The 8,901-nt window shown below is 39.4% G+C and overlaps 1 long non-coding RNA gene across 1 annotated transcript; it reads left to right on the top strand.

Moving 5' to 3' along the window:
• Window positions 1–457: 457 nt before the first annotated feature.
• Window positions 458–5,290, top strand: LOC109321877. Its single transcript, XR_002104185.1, has 2 exons — window positions 458–633; window positions 4,917–5,290. It is a non-coding gene; the product is annotated as an uncharacterized LOC109321877 (long non-coding RNA).
• Window positions 5,291–8,901: the final 3,611 nt, after the last annotated feature.

Below are 8,901 nucleotides of genomic sequence, written 5' to 3'. Positions count from 1 at the left end.
ATTGAACTGATCAACCTCTATGATTGTATGAACAACTAAAACTCTATTTTGTGCTTGTTCCCTGCTTGACATGAGTAGATGAACTTCGTATGCCCTGTTTATGTGAGTGTCTGTGTGAGAGGGTGAATGGTGAAAGAATGGTAACTATTTGCATGAAAACAGAAGAAGATTTAACGATTGTATAAGTAACAAGGTGCCAATGTATAAGTTACCAGACAGTAAACTAATTAAGCTAATTAATGTATGGCTGAAGAGCTCATCTGAATATCTTATTATTTGAACTACACAATACTTCAAGGGAAAGATACCAACTACAATGTTTCAAAGACACAATGCTTCATGGCAAAGTTCAAGATCGAAATACCAACTCTGAGATAACCAACTTTAGTGGAATGACCTCAAGTTGAGAAAACCAGAAGAAACAACTTCTAATTAAAAACTGAGCATGGAACAACCCCGGTGCTGAACAAGGACTTGAAATCCCTATAAAAGTGAGATGCAGACAAGCCGTGATGGGGAATTCACTCTCTGCAACTTCATGGAGCGCAGGCATGCATGCCTGTATTACCCCCTGTATATCCTTAATGAGCCTGGACCCAGCCATCCAGTGCTAATATTGACTAACATTTACTGGTAACTATAATATCTTACTGGAGTGGTTTTGTCTGTATGTCTATTTGTATGTCTGCTTGTGTATGTCTGCTTGTAGGACTGGTGTGTTCAAGCTTATGCATCTGTTTCATGTAATCAATAAACACAGCATTTTGCCTTATTCCCCCTTTTTAAGATCTCGTTCTTAATTTGAGCTGTTAGCAATTTTTAGTAATAATATAACATCAAGTAGGAAGACTGAACAGCCTAGTCCAGGCTCCACCCTGTTGCCAACAGTAGGGCAGGAATCCCTGGGTAGGGGGGTCTCAAACCATATAATACCTACAACCAGTACACAGTAACATTAGCATATTGTATAATATAGGGACTTCACTAAAAGGCACTTAAGATTTTGGCTTGGGGAAAAAGGTCCTTAAACTTTAAAAACAAATGTATATCTAATCTTAGCATATTTTAAATAATAATTACTTCTATTTACACATTAATAATATAAGGAGGATCTGGTAACCTGTAAGCATGGATTGTCAAAACATTCTGAAGATATTTATGTATTGGCAGGCAGCAGACAGGTGGCATTATAAACATTTAGGATAATTTTTATCTGAGGAGTGCACATCAAGTCTAGCCATATATGAGAGAGGGAGAGAGAGAGACTGTTAACAATATAACATATTTTACTCTACATAGTTTTTGTTGTTTTTTGCTACTGTTGTTTTTGGTATGAAGCATAATTGTCAACATAAGGGAGAGTATTGGCATTCTTATTTGGGCTCAGTCATAATGTTGGAACTTCAGAATAGATTGTTTTAATAGGTATATTTGTAGTTTATTATACCATACAACACTGAGCCAAAATCATTTAGCCACAGTATGCTAAGGAGAACTCAATTTATTCTAGAAAACTTTCTTTAAAATCTTGACTCCTGGCCATAGTCTGTTGTTGGAAATTTCTGGACTAAACAAATGATTCTTTGAATGAAAATTTAGTAAAATACAAGTTTTATTATGAGTTGAAGAAGTAAACCCTAAGAAACAGATTTTTTATTGCTTTAGTTTATACTCTGAATTTTAATGGAAATAAAAGCTGCTTAATGGATTCAGTGCCATATACTAAATGATCTTTTCACACAATGCTAGATTTTCTTTTCATCTGACAAATGGATCAGATCCAAACTTCTAACATGACTTCAAATGAACCAGGGATTGTCTTTCTGAAGACAAACACACAACAAAAAAACATAAATTAGGAAAGGGAAAAAAAGGGGGAGAAAAACCTCATTCTACCTGCAGATATGGCTCTTGAAGTACTTTGGATATATGGGTGAAAGTTACAGCTATGGTAGCTTATTACTAATCTAAAAGGGCCAAAGCCCTAGATGGTGATACAATAGATGTGTTAGTGCTACTGGATTGTTATTCAGAGGCACTGTCATGGGATGGGGGTCTACAGGATGGCCATGATCTCCTCAAGGCCTCCTTACCATGCCAAGTTGGCCCAATGATTCTCACCCACCATGTTTTTGATTGAATGTTTGATAGGAAGGCTGCCTTTCAGTCCTCTTGGACATGGTCTTGATCAACTCTCTGGACCTCGTGGATTTCTGGACCCCTGGTGGGTCTCGCTCCAAGATAGATGTCACAAAGGGGGCTTCAGAGCACCCTAGCGTTATGGGCTAGGCGTGTCTCCAATCACCCCTTTACTATGCCCCAAGCCTCACAGATGGTACCAACATTGTTCAGTCAGGGCCTTGTTGCAATTTGGCCCCCTCATCATCCCTGGGCTCTCCGCGGCCCTGCCTTGCTCGGTGCCTCCCTGGCACTTGGGCTCTCTACGGCCCTGCAAAGTGCTGCACCCTCCCTGGCACCTGGGATCTGTACACCCCACTGCCATGCTCTCTCTGGCACCGAAATTGGTACACCCCACATGCCATGCCCTCTCTGGCACCGGGATCCCCACACTGCTATGGACCCACTATGAGGCCTCCTCCATCCCCTAATAGCCTCACCCAAACCACAGGTCTTATACAACAATAAACAAAACACAAGCCCCTGGGCTGTAACAGAAATTCAAGTCGCTCAGCTATAACCTCATTCAAATCCTACTGAGGAATGCTCTGTCCCTTAATAGTATCAGAAGCTGCTTCTGCAGACGGGCCTTTCCCCTTTGCTTGCTCTAGGAGAGCTCCTTCCGCCTTGGCTGCTGGCAGGGAACAGCCCTGCCTGGGCTGGGTCTTGGGGCTTATATGGGCCCAGAGCCTTGCCCCTTCCAGTCACCTGACCATGTGCAGGTGCAGGCTAATTTACCCTCTGGCTTGTTGCCCTGGTAACCTGCACCTGGGCTTATGTTTCTCTCTCTTTGGGCTTTTCCCCCAGGCAGTTTCCACCCTTCTAGGAGTAGGGGACCTTTGTGCCCTGCGACAGGCACTAGCACTAGCTATTGCACATACAAATAATTGAGCTAATCCACAAGTACTGAGGCACATTGTTTAGTGGGAAAGTGGTTTGATGCAGGGGCTTCTATTTCAAAGGAGAAGGATTTTTTCTTGATTGCAAGTTAGTGATGTTTGTGAAAACATGGTTCAGTAGTTTTCTGGCTAGTTCAGTAGCAGGTAAGCTTGTTTTTTGATAATTTAAATAGTGAGAGTAAAATCATTTTAACATAGTTCAAAATTGTCATTAAAATTATAAAATAATAAGGCTAATTATATTAAATATTTTTTTTAAAGCAAAGAGATGACTTGCCTTCCTATTATGTATTTATCGTGTGAGTCATTTGCTTCTGTTGTTGCTTTTTATCTGGGAAAAAAAGGGTTTAATTTTAGACAAAGGTATGTGAGCATTCCAAAAAAGTTGACATGAGCAACAGAGGCCCCCTTTTCTAGGGGAGCTTAGCACTGTTGGGAGTAGAATGAGATTAGAGAGAGACTTGTCTCTAAACTTGATCTTCAGGCTTTTTTTTGGACACAAACAAGAGAAAAATCATAACATGGAGTAGTGGCTGTTCATTATTATGTGTTCTGTCATGTTCTTTTTCTATATGATGACAAGTTTTTATACAGACCTTCCTGGGTTCTCCAGGAAGATATGCCAACCTCTCATATTACCCTAGTCAAACACCTGCCAGAAATTGATAGACAAGACACTGTCATGTTTCTGCTGTCAGGTTCAGTACACCACTGCTGTGTGGCATGTTAAAGGGCAAGTGAGGTATATTAAACTAATCCCTAGGTACATACCAGGAAAAAATACATTTTGTGCTACCACTTTTACTAGCAAAGAAAAAAAAGGAATGATTGCTGAAATTCTTCAATCAAATATGAATTGTTAGAGCTATGGACCCAGGGGAGGCTGAGAAGTGAGCTTCAGCCCACATGAGCTTGTGCTATATTATATATATATATAAAATAAATGAACCAAAGTAGATATATATCAGGTACTAATCTACCTGGCCGCCTGCTTGGCTTCAGACTAACATGGCTGACTATGTCGCTATCTGTCATTATAACTCTCAGGTGAAACAAATGCTTTTTTCTTGCAATGAATGAAAAGAAGCATGCTTGAAACAGATGTCCCCCATCAGAAAAGAAAAAGGAAATAATTATAACATAGAAAACTACAGGACAATAGTAGATACTTTTCCATTTCTATTTCACTCCACACAATTCTTACAAGAATGATACAAATCAGAATATACAGAACCTCTTTTGGCGGTTAGTCAGAGTGTTCCCTTTTATGTATCTAATGCCAATTTATCATGAAAAAATGTCTGGAAAAGGGAAGAAATACCAAAAAAACAATTGTTTATTATTTTTACTTATGAAAATGAAAATCAAATTATAAAACCAAGTAATACACTCTACGTCTCTTATACATATGTATATATGAGGCGGAGCGTTCTGGTTTTATAATTACATATGTATGAGATGTAGAGTATATTAATTGTTTATGCATAACTGCATGGCAACTGCACATATATACATAACTACATATCAAATGATCTAGAAAAAATGTGAAAAATGGTACCTCTAAAAAAAATCGATACCTCTAAAATAAATATTAACTTTCTGGGCTACCTCTTTAAAGAGATTTATAGCAACAACCATTAGAAAAATATATACTAATCTCGAAACACTGTTGAAAAATGAGTTTTATCCTTTGACTAATTAGTTAATATTTGTAAAATACTTTGAAAGAAAAGGGGCTATCAATGAGTAAGTGTTAAGTATTATATTTATCATATAAACTATCCCTAAACAAATCTATGAAACTAGCACAGCTTATTTTCATCTTTTTTTCATTTATAGGCACAATCCTGCACTGCTGAAACTTTGCCAATCATTGAATTAAGCAAAAGGCAAATATGGGCTCTCCAGTAGAATCACATTTGGGAGAAACTGCTAAACTTTCTCCAGACTCAGGAGGACTATGCATATCTGCAAGATAAAATATGAACTTTATTTTAACATTATTTTTACCTTGCACTACACAGACATAGAGCATAATCAACTAACTGTGTGGAAGAAGAGTTTTGCCTTAAGAAACAAAATCTGTTTTATATGCAAAAATGTGTCCCATTTAAATCAATGGAAAATTTTCTTGCATAGAGAATATAGAATTAGGCCTTCTGCAAGGTATGTCATTAGGCAACGTAATGATTAAAGCCAAACTAGTGAATGTATTAACATGGTATAAGATTCACTAGTACACTCAAACTTGGGTAAGTAAAAGCAATGTCAAATCTGGTTTATTAGAGTTTATATCAGAATGGTACCAACAAGTTGGACTGTATCAGTGAACATGGTGCACGATGGGTATAATAAATAGAATGAGGTAAAATGCAGACTCAATTTTAGAATACTAATAATGGATCACTTTCACTTTCAGAATGGATTCTATTTTTATCTGTTTTACTTTTTTATTGATAGGATTCTTTGATGGCTTAGTTTAACACTCAGGAAAAAACCTTATTCTTGCAGAATAAAAAAAGTCCATTGATTCATCGAAGTTGACCAATAGCTCTGTTCTTTGCCTTCACCTTTTCTCTCTCATTATTTCTGTTACTTCCTCCCCTAGGTAGCAGGTTTTCCCAAAATAGCTGGCTGTAGGGATCTTCCATTTACTGTTCTCTTGTACTTGTAGGACTACAGGTGCTTACAGACTATGTGTGTTTCATTTAAATTGTTAGAATCAAGCTTAGTGCAATAGAAACCTCTAGGTGTCCTTTTACACATTGGTCTAAACATTGTGTGTGTAGTCTAAAGTTACACCTTGTCAGATGAGTTTCCCTGTCATTACATATTAGCCCACTCTCCTCTGGCACTCCCTACCTTCAAGGAGATGCTTTGACTTTCCACCTCTAGCCACACCCAGCCAACACCCTTCCCCGGGCTTGCCTTGCACTCTGGGCTTAAAGGACATGCAGAGGGATGAGGTAGATGTTCCCCCTCCACATGACAAAGACCTCATGACACCCTACACACACAAGACCCCACAACCTTATTCCAAAGCACCACTAGACCCACATACAAACCTGAACATATACACATCAAAAGATCCTCATCCCTTAGGCACAGACCAAAGTACCAGGACCCGATTATTCAGATATACACCTAACACTCACAATGACAGATCCAGGCCTAAGCCCCCCAAGAATCTAGGGACCCTGGCATGGACCTAATCTCAGTACACAGAAATGGGTGCCAGCATTTCCAACCCAAAGCAGGGGGCAGATGGTTGCTAATTGGCCAGCAGTGAGGATGACCTACCCAATTTAGGGCTTAGCTGAGTGTGTCTGGTCCAGCCACTGCCAGTAGACCTCTAAGCAGTGTTGGCTTGATGCATGGGAGAATTTGTCAGTAGATAGAAACCCCCAGAGCATTTGAGGATTTGAGGCTTAGGGTGCATAGATATTTGCACTGGAGCCAGGAAGTGGATGCCCCAGAAAAATATGAGGTTGCTGCGGGGGAGGGTGGTGAATTTCACTGGGCTAGCAGATGGATGCCCCAAGAAAATTTGGGGTTTGGGAAGGCATAGTCAGTGGAGCAGGAGCCAGCAAATGGAAGCTGCAGGCCATAGCTATGCTAAGCTATAGTAAGCTACAGTGCTGAAAAGCAGTATGGGAGAAATGGGCCTACTGACAGCTAGAAGACCTAGTAAAAAAGTAAAAAATAAAAATGCACTAATGAGCAGAAAGACACTGACAGTAGTATGAAAACATCAGCTAAAACAACTCAAGGGCAAATGTAAAAGTTAGCAATTACTAATGAGACAGAGATTACAAGTGCAGGTGCATAAGCAAGTAAAGGAAAAATAAACAAGTAAAGCTGAACATCTTGACAGAGAGAGAAATTACAGTTAGCATGAGAGAGGAGGGCATGCAAATATAAAGACAGGGGTTTGGAGACCTGTCTCTCGTAAACATGTAGGGGAACATAAATATCTTATGTTGACTCTACTGTTCAAAAACAAACTTCACTAAGTTGGATTGATTGTTAATCAGACCAACTACTGTGCTGTCTGATAACAGTAAATCTTTCAGAGATTCCAGTATCCGAGTTGTGTTTCTGCATTGCCTTCAGGATCTGGAAGATGGCTTGCTAACGTTGGCTTTCCAGAATATACAGACTCCAGCAGCGTGTATATCAAAAGTGGCAACAATCAGATACCACCTGAGATAGCACACACCTCAGAACAACAGATGCCCCAGAAAATTTGGGGTTTGGGGTAATGCAGGCAATTGATATGAGACCAGAAGATAGATTCCCATCATAGCTGGAAGGGTGGCGAGTCATCTTGAGGTAAAAGCCCCTGGAAAGTCCAGTGTCCAGGGGGTATGGACAGTATAGCTAGAGTCACTCTGGAGTAGGGGGACACAACCACCCATATCTAGACTCAGTTGGAGTGGGAGGCAGAGCCATGCACCAAGACTCACACCAATGCAACCCTACGTATAGATCCTCCCCCACCTGGTCACATCCAATGGCATTACCAAGCACAATGGCAGAGACCACCCTGTCTTGCTTCAGTACCAATAGCTGGTTGCACACCTGGACCTTTGGGATAAGGGATTTTGTCACCATCTGAGGTGAAAAGCAGACCCTGGGGTACCTCCACAATAGGCATTGCAATAAGGAGGTATTCCAGTGGATTTCTGAAGACATGAGAGTATAGGGATGCAGCTGGGACTGTATGCAGTGCAGGCCCAAACTGTGTGTGAGTTTCTATACTTAAACATAGTACAAGCAGTTGCTGGATTGATAGGGTGGTGCTATATATTCCTAGTCAATTCGTTAGCCAGTGCAGGGAGGGGAAGATTCACCTCACTTGGAACTGAACTATTGGGGCAGCTCTTAGTTGTGGGGGTGGGGGTGTTAATTAGGCACTAATTAAGTCTGGGTCTAACACTATAGGATGACTGCTGGACTGTCTGCCTGACTGCTGGGCCATCTGGAAGAACCCCTTGCTGTGGAGACCATGAGCCTGGACAGTTTTTCTTTGCTTTGCTTTGCTTCGTTTCCTAGAAGTCAAGACCCATCCCATAAAATTACGCTTATCCTCAGCATTAATCTTTCACTAGCTGTTCTTTTTCAGTTAATAAACTTCTCACATTGGTTTGAATGACTGAAAGGTCCATTTAAATTATTTTCACCCTTCTACCTCGCGTGAAGGTTGTTAACAACACCTTTATCTGAATGCCTAGAAGGGCCCTAATTCATAGAGGTTAGTTTTAGAAACAAGGCTAAATCATTCACTATCACCTAAGCAATTAGCATTAATTAACATTAATATGTAATAATTATGGATTGGTTCATACTAATTAATTCTAAAAAAGAATAACTTTTGAGGTAGAAATACAATTCAAATTAGTTTTTATTGGGTTAACTCCTCACCACCACCAAAACATATTTTTAAGTGTAAACTGAAATTGCTTTAGTGTATTACCATTATTTACTGTATTAAAATACAAAGGAAATACATTAGGAATACACAGGAAGTACATATTTTATGCTGTAATGTGAACCCATGATCCAACAAATAGCTTAACAGCTCTGTATTCACACACAATTCTATAGTCAATGAGATTTTCCCTGGGTACCAACATTCATTTTGACGTGATCCTGATGATAAAGAATTTTACATTTTATAAACACACATTATTTAACCCGATAGTCTACGACATTGAAGTATTAGCAGATTATTTACTATCGAATTCATCATTCTGTTAGAAATAGAAATAATATATAAAATAATAATGTTCAATTAATTCAGGATGTTTATTGTAATAATATT

The sequence above is a fragment of the Crocodylus porosus genome, unplaced genomic scaffold, assembly GCF_001723895.1.
Source record: "Crocodylus porosus isolate Cpor-Errol unplaced genomic scaffold, CroPor_comp1, whole genome shotgun sequence".
NCBI lineage: Eukaryota > Metazoa > Chordata > Crocodylia > Crocodylidae > Crocodylus > Crocodylus porosus.
The sequence above is the reverse complement of the archived record's forward strand: the minus strand, read 5'-3'. Positions and strand labels throughout refer to the sequence as shown.